The sequence below is a fragment of the Ursus arctos genome, unplaced genomic scaffold, assembly GCF_023065955.2.
Source record: "Ursus arctos isolate Adak ecotype North America unplaced genomic scaffold, UrsArc2.0 scaffold_12, whole genome shotgun sequence".
Taxonomy (NCBI): domain Eukaryota; kingdom Metazoa; phylum Chordata; class Mammalia; order Carnivora; family Ursidae; genus Ursus; species Ursus arctos.
In genome coordinates, this window is record NW_026622786.1 from 24,855,699 (window position 1) to 24,866,164 (window position 10,466).

The following is a 10,466-nucleotide window of genomic DNA, read 5'->3' on the forward strand; positions in this document are numbered from 1 at the left end:
GTATCAAAAAATAGGTTTCAAAGCAAAATATATTACTAGGGATAAAAAAAAATCACTTCATAACAAAGAAGGGATCAGTTCTTCAAGAGAGCAGAGCAGGGGCACCTGGGTGGCACAGCGGTTAAGTATCTGCCTTCGGCTCAGGGCGTGATCCCGGCGTTGCGGGATCGAGCCCCACGTCAGGCTCCTCCGCTGTGAGCCTGCTTCTTCCTCTCCCACTCCCCCTGCTTGTGTTCCCTCTCTCGCTGGCTGTCTCTATCTCTGTCAAATAAATAAATAAAATCTTTAAAAAAAAAAAAAAGAGAGAGCAGAGCAATTCTAAGAGTTTATACAGCTAATAACAAAGCTTCATAACACCTGAAGTAAAAACTGAGGCAACTATCCAAGGCAAAGTAGATAAATCCACTGAAAGTCAAGGATTTCAATATTCTTCTCTCAACATCTGATAGAAAAAAGGAGAACAAAAATCTATAAGGATATGATTTGATAAGGATATGATTTTCATTTCATAAAAATGAAAAGGATTTGAACAAGACTATCAACTCATTTGGCCTAATTGGTGTTTATAGAACACACTGCTAATAATGGCAGAATATGTATTTTTTTTCAAAAACACATGAAGCATTTATCAATAAATCATTTGAGAGTTTAGTAAGTTGTGTGCAAAAATGATCAACAGATAAAAACATGTTTATATGCACCTAGCATACATTTTTAAAATGTAATTTTTAAAAAATAATATTTACAAATATAAAGAAATATGTGTAAATCAATTTAAAAATTTATACAAGCTATCCAGAAAAAATACAGGAAACTTGTGAAAAATCACTACAGAAAGCCTAATGAAGAGATAACAGATACATGAATAGGATAATACAATATTTTAAAATGTCAGGTTTTCTCAAATAATATAATTTTAAATCAATTTTATTCACAACCCAAATAGATTTTTTTCAAGGAACTAGACAAACTGATACTAAAATTTATACAGAAGAGAAAAGTAAAAGGATGATGAGGAGAGTCTTGATGAAGAATAGGGTGAAGATGACTTGCCTTTTCATTTTTAAAAACTTATTATACAGCCATAATAAACTGTCTAGTATTGCTAATGCAGTGGTAGAGAAGTTCACTAATGCTAGAGTTGGCGGAGTCCTGAAACAGATCCACACAATAAACAAACTTAATATATGAGCTGGTATGGCACATTACAGGGAAATAAGTAATCCTGGACAACAGGATAACCATAAGAAAGGACTGAAACAGAATTGCTACTTTGCATCATACATAAAATATCAATTCAGATTGGTTAAAAACTTTAATATGAAAGACAAAATTTTTAGCAAGATGCAAAAGCACTACATGAAGACAATTTGTAAATCTGAGAAGTAAAAAATAAATTGATTAGCAAAAGCCTTCATAGACAAAGGATGTGAAAAAAGTAAACTTCTTATAGTGAAATTCTAAGTTAATGCAATCACCATAAAATAAGTTAGTACTATGTCACAAAGCTCAACATTCATATAACCTACAATCCAGAAATTCCACTGCTAGGAACTTTTGTACATGTGCACTTGGATACATGCCCAAAACTGTTTATACTTGTGAAACTAGAAACAAGGTAATGTTCATCCACAGAAGGCACAGAAAAGCTGTGCTATATCCCTACCTTAGAATATCATACAATCATGAAAAATCATGAACTACAGCTACACATAATAACATGGATGAATCAAAACGCTGACCAAATCTAAGATTACATACAGTATGATATGATTTTTCAAGCTCAAAAGAAAGCAAACCAAACAATGTACTGTTCTAGGGGTGCCTGGGTGGCTCTGTCGATTAAGCATTGGACTCTGGATTTCAGCTCATGTCATGATCTCAGGGTCGTAAGATCCAGCCCCACGTAGGGCTATGCGCTCAGCAGGGAGTATGTTTGAGATTCTCTCTCTCCCTCTGCTCTTCCCCTCGCTCACACTCTATATAATAAATTAATTAATCTTTAAAAATGTGCCATTCTAATTTTTAAGTAGCGTTCACATACTTTCATGTTAATATTTGCATAACCTACACCTTCTTATATACATTCTTTTGTATATTTCAAATATTAAAAAATAAAACTTACTAAAATCTACTGTCCTCATTTTAAAATGATACTCAGCTTCAAAAGAGCTGATTAAGTTTTCCTCCAGCATCATTTTCTGCAGTCAAAATGGATCAATGTCATCTAGCTTCAGTAACCCTTCCATTTTTTCTGCTCTTCACTGAGTCAACCTCATCCTATTATCATTCCCCTTATAGTATAGTCCATAAAAAATAGAAGTTGCTTTTAAGTAGGTGTTGTACATTTGGGGATTACTTTCTAAATGTTTCTTGTTATTTTACTGTTAATATGTCCCCAAACCAAGTGAGTTGTTTGAATAGGAGTACTCTTGCTGACTCATTTTAAGCACACCGTCAAAGCAATAATGCCTAGCAATTTATTTCCCAAATGTATAACTTACTTTTATCACATTATTTAGTACAGAGCATTTGTTCTATCTTTTGAGGATCAGATAGCTAATTTGTGAAAATCACCTTGAATCACATGTCTATTTCCAAAGTGACTATCAACTTTATTCAAATTAAAGTAGGTCCACCTGAATCAAACTATCTGATCAATATAGAGCAAAGAAAGTACCTGGAATTGTAGGTTCTAGTTCTGATTCTGCCACTAACAAGCAACAAATTCTTATTCAAATTAATCTCATATTCCAAATCTTAGTGTTGTAATCTGTCAATAGAAATGTTGGTATACTTCTCCCTTAGGTAAACTACTTAATTCTACTTCTAAAATAATATAAATTGCTTGATAAGTTTTTCATAAAAATGAAAAGAAATCTTCTTTACAAGATACAAAGGGATAGTGTTTGATACTTACAAATTATTAGCAAGATCGATACTAAATATTTGGGATATTATCTAAAGTCTCCTTCCAAATGTATTCCCTGTACTGCCATGTAACCATTATTACGCCCCTCTCTTAATTTTGAATTAAATTTGAATGTAAAAGTCACACACACACACACACACACAGTAAAATAAGAATACATGATAATGAAAAAGCTTCTTTTCTTTCTTTTTTTTAAAATTCTGATCAAAGCCAACTTTAATTTTTTATCTTCACATTTAAGGTCATCTGATGGTCACCAGTTTCCCAATCCTAGCATTGGTTACCAGCTTACAAATCTTAAGGTAAATTCTTCTCATTTACCTAATGTTCAATTTCCATCAGTTTTAACATAGACCAGCATAAATACCATTATTGACTGCTTTGTATGAAATTCATTATTCTACAGATCCCATGTAGTCATGGGATAGAACCAGGAGCCTCCACCTTTTATGTGAACTTCAGTGGTACTGTGTAGACCAAGGCAATTTTGCTTAGGTTAAGCAGGATTTCTTTTCCTTTGTAAGAGAACCCTCTTGCAACAGGTTTAATCAATTCTCTTAAAAATGGTGGCTCTTTCAGAAGCAGCAGTTACATAAATAGAATATTGGATTCAACCTAAAGATATGGGCCCTAGTTAACATTATTCTGCATATGATCATGATAAAAGATTAGGATACTCTTCACATTTCCAAACAAAATCCAATTTAAAAAGCTTGTTCTTACCAAACCCCTAAAAACAGGCATTTGAGAGTAAACCAGCAGAGCATTATATTGCCCCAGTGAAGCTGTAGGTTTCATTACATGCACCAACAAATCTACATGGCTAGCTTCTGCATTCTACTTTTATACAATTTATGTTACACCTATTATACCAAACAGCATTTTAAACACTGACATATAAACTCCCTAATAAGATAAAGCAAAGACAAAAGCATTTATCTTATTAGAAACAAGATACACCATCACTTATAGTCTTCAAACATGACTACACTTTAACTTTCATAATTTGACAATGCATTCATGGAACAATCTGCAGACAACTCATTCTAACAAATTAAAGAACACTTTTAAGCAGACATGACTGTCCTTAAATTATTTATTAGGTAAGAATTTTACAAACATTACTTGTACCAGCAGAAATAGTGGAGTTAGAGAGTACTGTCTTCTCTATGCTGCACAGTGAGAACCACCAATAGTGTGGTGGAACTTGTGACCTTTTCTAAGGCCACAGCTCATATGGTCTGCAGATGTCAGCCCTCACATCTCCCTATGCTTGTGGACTGGTTTGGTGATCCACTGGGTGTCAAGATTTCTCCTGAAAGTTTTATGGAATGGATCAATGAGGATAACCTCAAAGAATCTGTACATAGAATCTTCACCAACCTAGCAAGAATTCAATACTCTCAGAGTCCCACAGCATCTAGTTTACTCTTCTGCAACAGACTGAAGACTTTGGGCAAGCTTTAGCTAGTTAACACCATGATGGACAGGCTTGCCATAGGTAGCATCTAGGAACTGGGCTTTTGTGGCCACAATACTGCACACAAATCCAATATATGACATAATCTTGCCTGGTCTTGTATCCCAATCTGCAGGCTTTACTAGGCTGGGATGGGCCAAGGGCTCTGTGAAGCAGAGAGAGCTGGTGGTACTGCTGGCAGCACATCCTTTGAGCTGATGGCTGCCAACAGACAGAAAGGAAAGGGCTAAAAGCTAGTTTTCTTTTCAAAAGAAAGCACATAATCAACAGGATGTGTGGGCAAACGAGAGAACTGATAGAGAACAATTATATGAAACATAGGAGATGTCCTTTAAGGATCTCAAACACTGGCCTTATCGTTGGTTAAGATGAGGTAGAGAGAGGGAAATAGGAATCTCAGTTAAGTTTTATGATCTGGAGCAGGAAAAAACGTGCTTTTCTTCCTATGGAATAGGCAGAGGGACACAGCAATTATTCGAGCAAAGCCTTGCCTCTCCTGTGATGTCAGAGCAACAGACCAGTAAAGGCTGGAGAAGAGGTGTTGGCTAATGGACCTGAGTCTCACCCCAGTCTCTTTCAGGGAAAATGGGAAGTAGGGAAATATGATAATGCTGAGGGGGGACTGGCAGACATGCAAAGGGCTAGGTAGGGAGAAGGAGTCAGAGTACTTATATCTGACAGTTCAAGGCTATGGCAGAACTGTGAACAATAGCACATGCCGGGCGTAAAATGATAAGGTCCAGCTGAAGAAAAGTATACCGCAATCAATTACAGAAAACACCAGAGGGTGGCAGTGAGCCAGACATACCTTCCTTCATCGTACCATGTACATATATATAGATATCGCTCTGGGGGACATGAAGTATAAAGAATTTGACTTCACTGAGTCATCATTTCCTTAAAAAGAATAAGTTTTAAACTAACAGAGGCTGGATTATATTTATCATTAAGACTACGATTCCTTGTAGAAAGTGGAAACAGGAAAAGATTTGCTAAGTAAATTTCTACTTATCAATGGAGAATAAAGCATTTTTAAAAGATATGTTTACAGGAATTATTATTATTATTATTATTATTATTATTATTATTATTTTCATTACTTTTACCATCAGATCCCTTTTAATTCTCATGTGCCTCGAACAGTTTTAACTAAAAACTCAGCTATTTACTTTTATTTAGGATATGGAAATCTGCAAACAATATCATTCTCACAATAACAACAATAAAACAGCCAGAAAGCTACAATATCATACTGTTTTTGAGTCTGTCAGAGAGTTGAGGTTTTCTAGTGAATGCATTAAACTTAGAATCCCACTGTAAGAAGTTCAATTTATTCACATATAGAAAACGTGAATTCCAAAGAGCGATCAGACTCTTCAAAGGCAGACAAGGAAAGAGAACTGCCTTACCAATGGCAGAGAATAGGAGGAGGCAACCACCATACAAATAGATACATATAAATTACCTAAACATTAACAAATTGATAAAAGCCAAGTTTGGGTTAACATCTTATTCGGAACAACCAGAAGCCAGAATAAAAATGCTCTCATTCTGGAGTAAATTCAAACAACAATCTTGGTCCTAAGCTTCTATAATGATACAAGCAAAAGTCTTCTAATTCTAAGAGAGTGTGAAACTTCTGCCCAAGACCAATCACAGACACGAGGCAGGGTTTGGCTACTAAGGAGGGGGTTAAGGGTCAGGAATGCTAAGAGAATGTCACTCATTATGTCCACATATAAACTGCGTATCTAAGCCTGGAGGGTGGATTAGGGCACTTACTAACAAGCAACAGCAATCTACTGGTAGAGGAAAAGCAAGAGTATATATATATATATATATATATATATATATATATATATATATATATATGTGTGTGTGTGTATGTATATATATATATATATGCATCCAGTAAATATTTGAAAGCTGCAGGTAGAGCACAAACACTGAGAAATACCACCACCCTTACAGTACAGATGCAGGAAGTAGCAGCCTGCTGCTAAACAATTTGGAGACTGTGATGAACTGAATGTAATGATAGCACAAACAACTCAAACCCAGTCTAACTCCTGACTAGATTGATTCGACCCTTCCAACCCCCAAACTAAAGGCCTCACAAAAAAGGTATAACCTTTGCTATTGCCTAGGATAAATACTATTTCCCTCTGCGTCTCCTGTTATACACATGACTTCTGGAATTCAATAAAAATTGCGAGGCATAGAAAGACAAAATCATTGTTAAGAGATAAAGCAGTTAAGAGAACCAGACTCAGACATCAAAACTGTGAAACAAAGACTCTAAAATAACAATGGTTATAAATTGAAGGATATAATGAAAAGGACACCACAAATGACTAATGGAAGAATTCCAGCATAGAAATAGAAAATATGTGAAAAATCAAATGAAAATGCTATAAATAAAGGACATAATATCAGAGATGAAGTATTCCTTGGATGGGCTCATCAGCAGATCTGACAAAGATGAGGAATGAATCTGTAAACTTAAAGTTCGACAAAAATTATCAAAATGTAAAGATAGGAAAGGGTGAAGAGATATAGAGAGATGCAGAGAATTAGGAGAGGGAAGAGAATGAGAACATATATATAATAGCATCAAAATATTAAATACCTAGGGATTTAATGAGATAATCTAAGGATAAATCTGATAAATGAGGTGTAACTTATGTATACTGAAAACTACAAAATATTGATGAAGAAAATTAAAGACCTAAATAAATGGAGAGATATACCTTTTTCTTGACCAAAAAACTCAGACAGAAAGGGGAAAAAAAGGTTGGGTCTAGGTGAGGGGTAGAATTCAACAACTGTGAGGAAATACTGAATATTCTAACATAAGTGAAATTGGGAGTCCTAGAGGAAAAGAGATTGGCCACATATTTCTCCAAAATGCTTAAAGACATCAACCCCTGGATGCAAGATCCCAGGAAAACACAAGGAGGATCTATATCTCTAGTATGCAAGTTAGAGGCAATTGGAGTGACATCTTTAAAGTACTGAAAGAAAAAAAAAAAGTCAACTCTTAATTCGCATCCAGGAAAAATATTTTACAAAAATTAAAGCAAAATGGACACTCTTTCCTAGTCAAACAAAACTGGAGAAAATTCATTTCCAGCAAAACTGCATTGCAAGAAATGTTAAAGGAAAGTCTTTAGGATAAGTATTTAGAATAAGTCCTTAGAATAAGTATTACACCACACTGGAAATGGATCTACACAAAGAAATGAAGGTACTTGTAATTGTATGAATAAAGATAAATGTAAAAGATATTTTTCTTATTTTTAATCACTTTCAAAGGTATTTGACTGGGACACCTGGGTGGCTCAGTCAGTTAAGCATCTGCCTTCAGCTCAGGTCATAATCCCAGGGTCCTGGGATCAAGCCCCACAAGGGGCTCCCTGCTCAGCAGGGAGCCTGCTTCTCCCTCTCCCGCTCCCCCTGCTTCTGCTCTCTCTCTCTGTCAAATAAATAAAACCTTTAAAATAAAAAAGGTATTTGACTGCTTAAAGCAAAAAATGTAACAATGTATTAAACGGCTTAAACCACACACAATATTAACATATGTGACAACAATATGACAAAGAATGGGAAAAACATTGGAAGTATACTGTTGTACAGATCTGATGCTATTTATGAAATAATATATTATTACTTGAAATTTATCTCTGCTAAAATAAAAAATGTATAAGCCCTTGGGACAAACACTAAAAAAAAAAAAAACAGTATAACTTATTAGCTATTAGTAGTGATAAATGGAATCTTTTAAAAGGATAATATAAAAGAAGATGGGGGACATAGAAAACAACTAGCAAGACAGTAAGTTTATTAAATGATATAAATAAATATGCAAAATGTAAACTGATCAGACAATCAATTGTTGAACTGTCTAACTAAAAGGCAGAGATTTTTAAAATTAGGTAGTAAAGAAAAAACTAACTTGTGCTTAAGAAATTCACTTTAAGTACAAAGGTGAAGATAAGTTAAAAGTAAAAGGATTAAAAAATACTGCAAACACTAATTTTTAAAAAATCTAGGCTGGTTATATTAATATCAGACAAAATAAACTTCAGAACAGGTTCTGAATTACTAAAGATAAAGGGGGACATTGCAGAATGATAAATGGGTAAATTCATAAAGAAGACAAAGCACTCCTAAACATCACTAGATAAAAGTCAATATATAAGAGAAATTAAGAACAAATATAATGTATATTATTATAATATTTACATATAGCTTATACTATGTAATAAATAAGCATATGTTATGTACTTTTATAATGTACTATATAAAATATATTTTATGTACAATGTTTGTATATAAATTAATACCATAAACATAATAGCATCAAAAATATTAAATACTTAAGTGCTTAATGGGATAGTCTGAGGATAAATCTGACAGAAGAGGTATGATTTATATACTTAAAATTACAAAATATTGACTAGGGAAATCAAAGGCCTAAATAAATGCAAAGGTATACCACACTCATGTATCCGAAAACTCAGTATCCTTAAGATCTCATTTTCCCATGATTTTGTCTGTAGATTCAATGCAATTCCAATCAGAGTCCCAAACAAGCTTTCTTGGGAGGTGGATAGGGTAGAAATCAATAAGCTGATTCTAAAACAGATGGAAAAATGAAAGACCTAGAATAAGAGAAGCAATCTGAAGAAGAAGAAAAAAAAGATGAATTTCTATATTTCTGGATTTCTAGATTTACTATAAAATTGTAAAGTATTGGTATACAGAACAATGCAAAAGAATGGAGAGTACAGAAATAAACCCATGCATATACGTCACTGATTTTTGAACAAAGTTGCAAAAGTAATTCAAAGGGTAAAGAATAGTCTTTTCAAAGATGGTGCTGAAACACCTGGACATACATTTAAAAAATAAAAGAACCTAGACTTTCACAGGTTCTTTTAAGTGAATTTAAGTTTTATATAAATACTATAAATTTATAAATTAACTTAAAATGGATCATAGATCTCGATGTAAAATCCAAAACTTTTCAAAGGAGACACAGGAGAAAATCTCTGTGATTTTGGATTAGACAAAGATTTTTTAGATAAGATAGAAAAATCACAATCCATAAAAATTTTATAAATTGGACACCTTTAAAATTAAAATTTCTGCCCTTCAAAAGACACTATTAAGAAAACAAAATGAGAAACCACAGACCGAAAGGAAGTATTTGCAAAACACATATTTTAAAAATAACTTGTATCCACAATACACGAAGAACTCTCATAACCTAATAATAAAAAACAACCCTATTTTTAAAAATTGGTAAAAGATTTGGACAGTTAAAGAGATTCAGATGGTATATAACAACATGAAAGATGCTCAACATCATTAGTCACATGGAAATGCAAATTAAATCCATATTGAGGTATCAGAATATATTTATTAATTAAAATAAAAAGTTGATAACCCCAAGTACTGCTATGGACGCAGAACAACTGGAACTCTCATACATTGCTCATGGGAATGAAAATTAATACAGCCATTTTGGAAAACAGTTTAGTGGTTTCTTATAAATTTAAACATACAGTGAACAAATGGCTCAGTAATTCTACTCCTAAATATTTATCCAAAAGAAAAGACAACTTATAAACATACAAAAACCTGTATGGACATGTTTATAGAAGCATAAAGTCATAAACTCTACATAGCAGAGACAATCAGAAATAAACCCAACTTACTGTTAACACTTATTCAATGCCATGTAACGTCTATTTTTCTAGCTCAAAATAAAGTTATTAAGAATACTGGTCTGAGGTTATTTCTTATGGAAAAAGACTGATTTCCCAATACAACACCTGCATCAGTTTTCATAAGTTTTTCCATAAAACTTTTAGGTGGATGAAAAGTCTTTCATAATTCATACATACTACACCTACTGCAATCCATCAATAAATAAAAGACTTAAAGAACTTGCTATTTTTAAGAAGCTATAGATGGTATCAGCATTAGGAACATGCTGATCATGAAAGAAACTGGGCCAAAAAAGGAAACGAGAATCTAATTTAAATT

The 10,466-nt window shown here is 33.5% G+C and overlaps 1 pseudogene; it reads right to left on the reverse strand.

Annotated features, from left to right (window-relative positions):
- Positions 1-4,024: 4,024 nt before the first annotated feature.
- On the reverse strand, positions 4,025-4,598 carry LOC113254300 (60S ribosomal protein L15-like; annotated as a pseudogene).
- Positions 4,599-10,466: the final 5,868 nt, after the last annotated feature.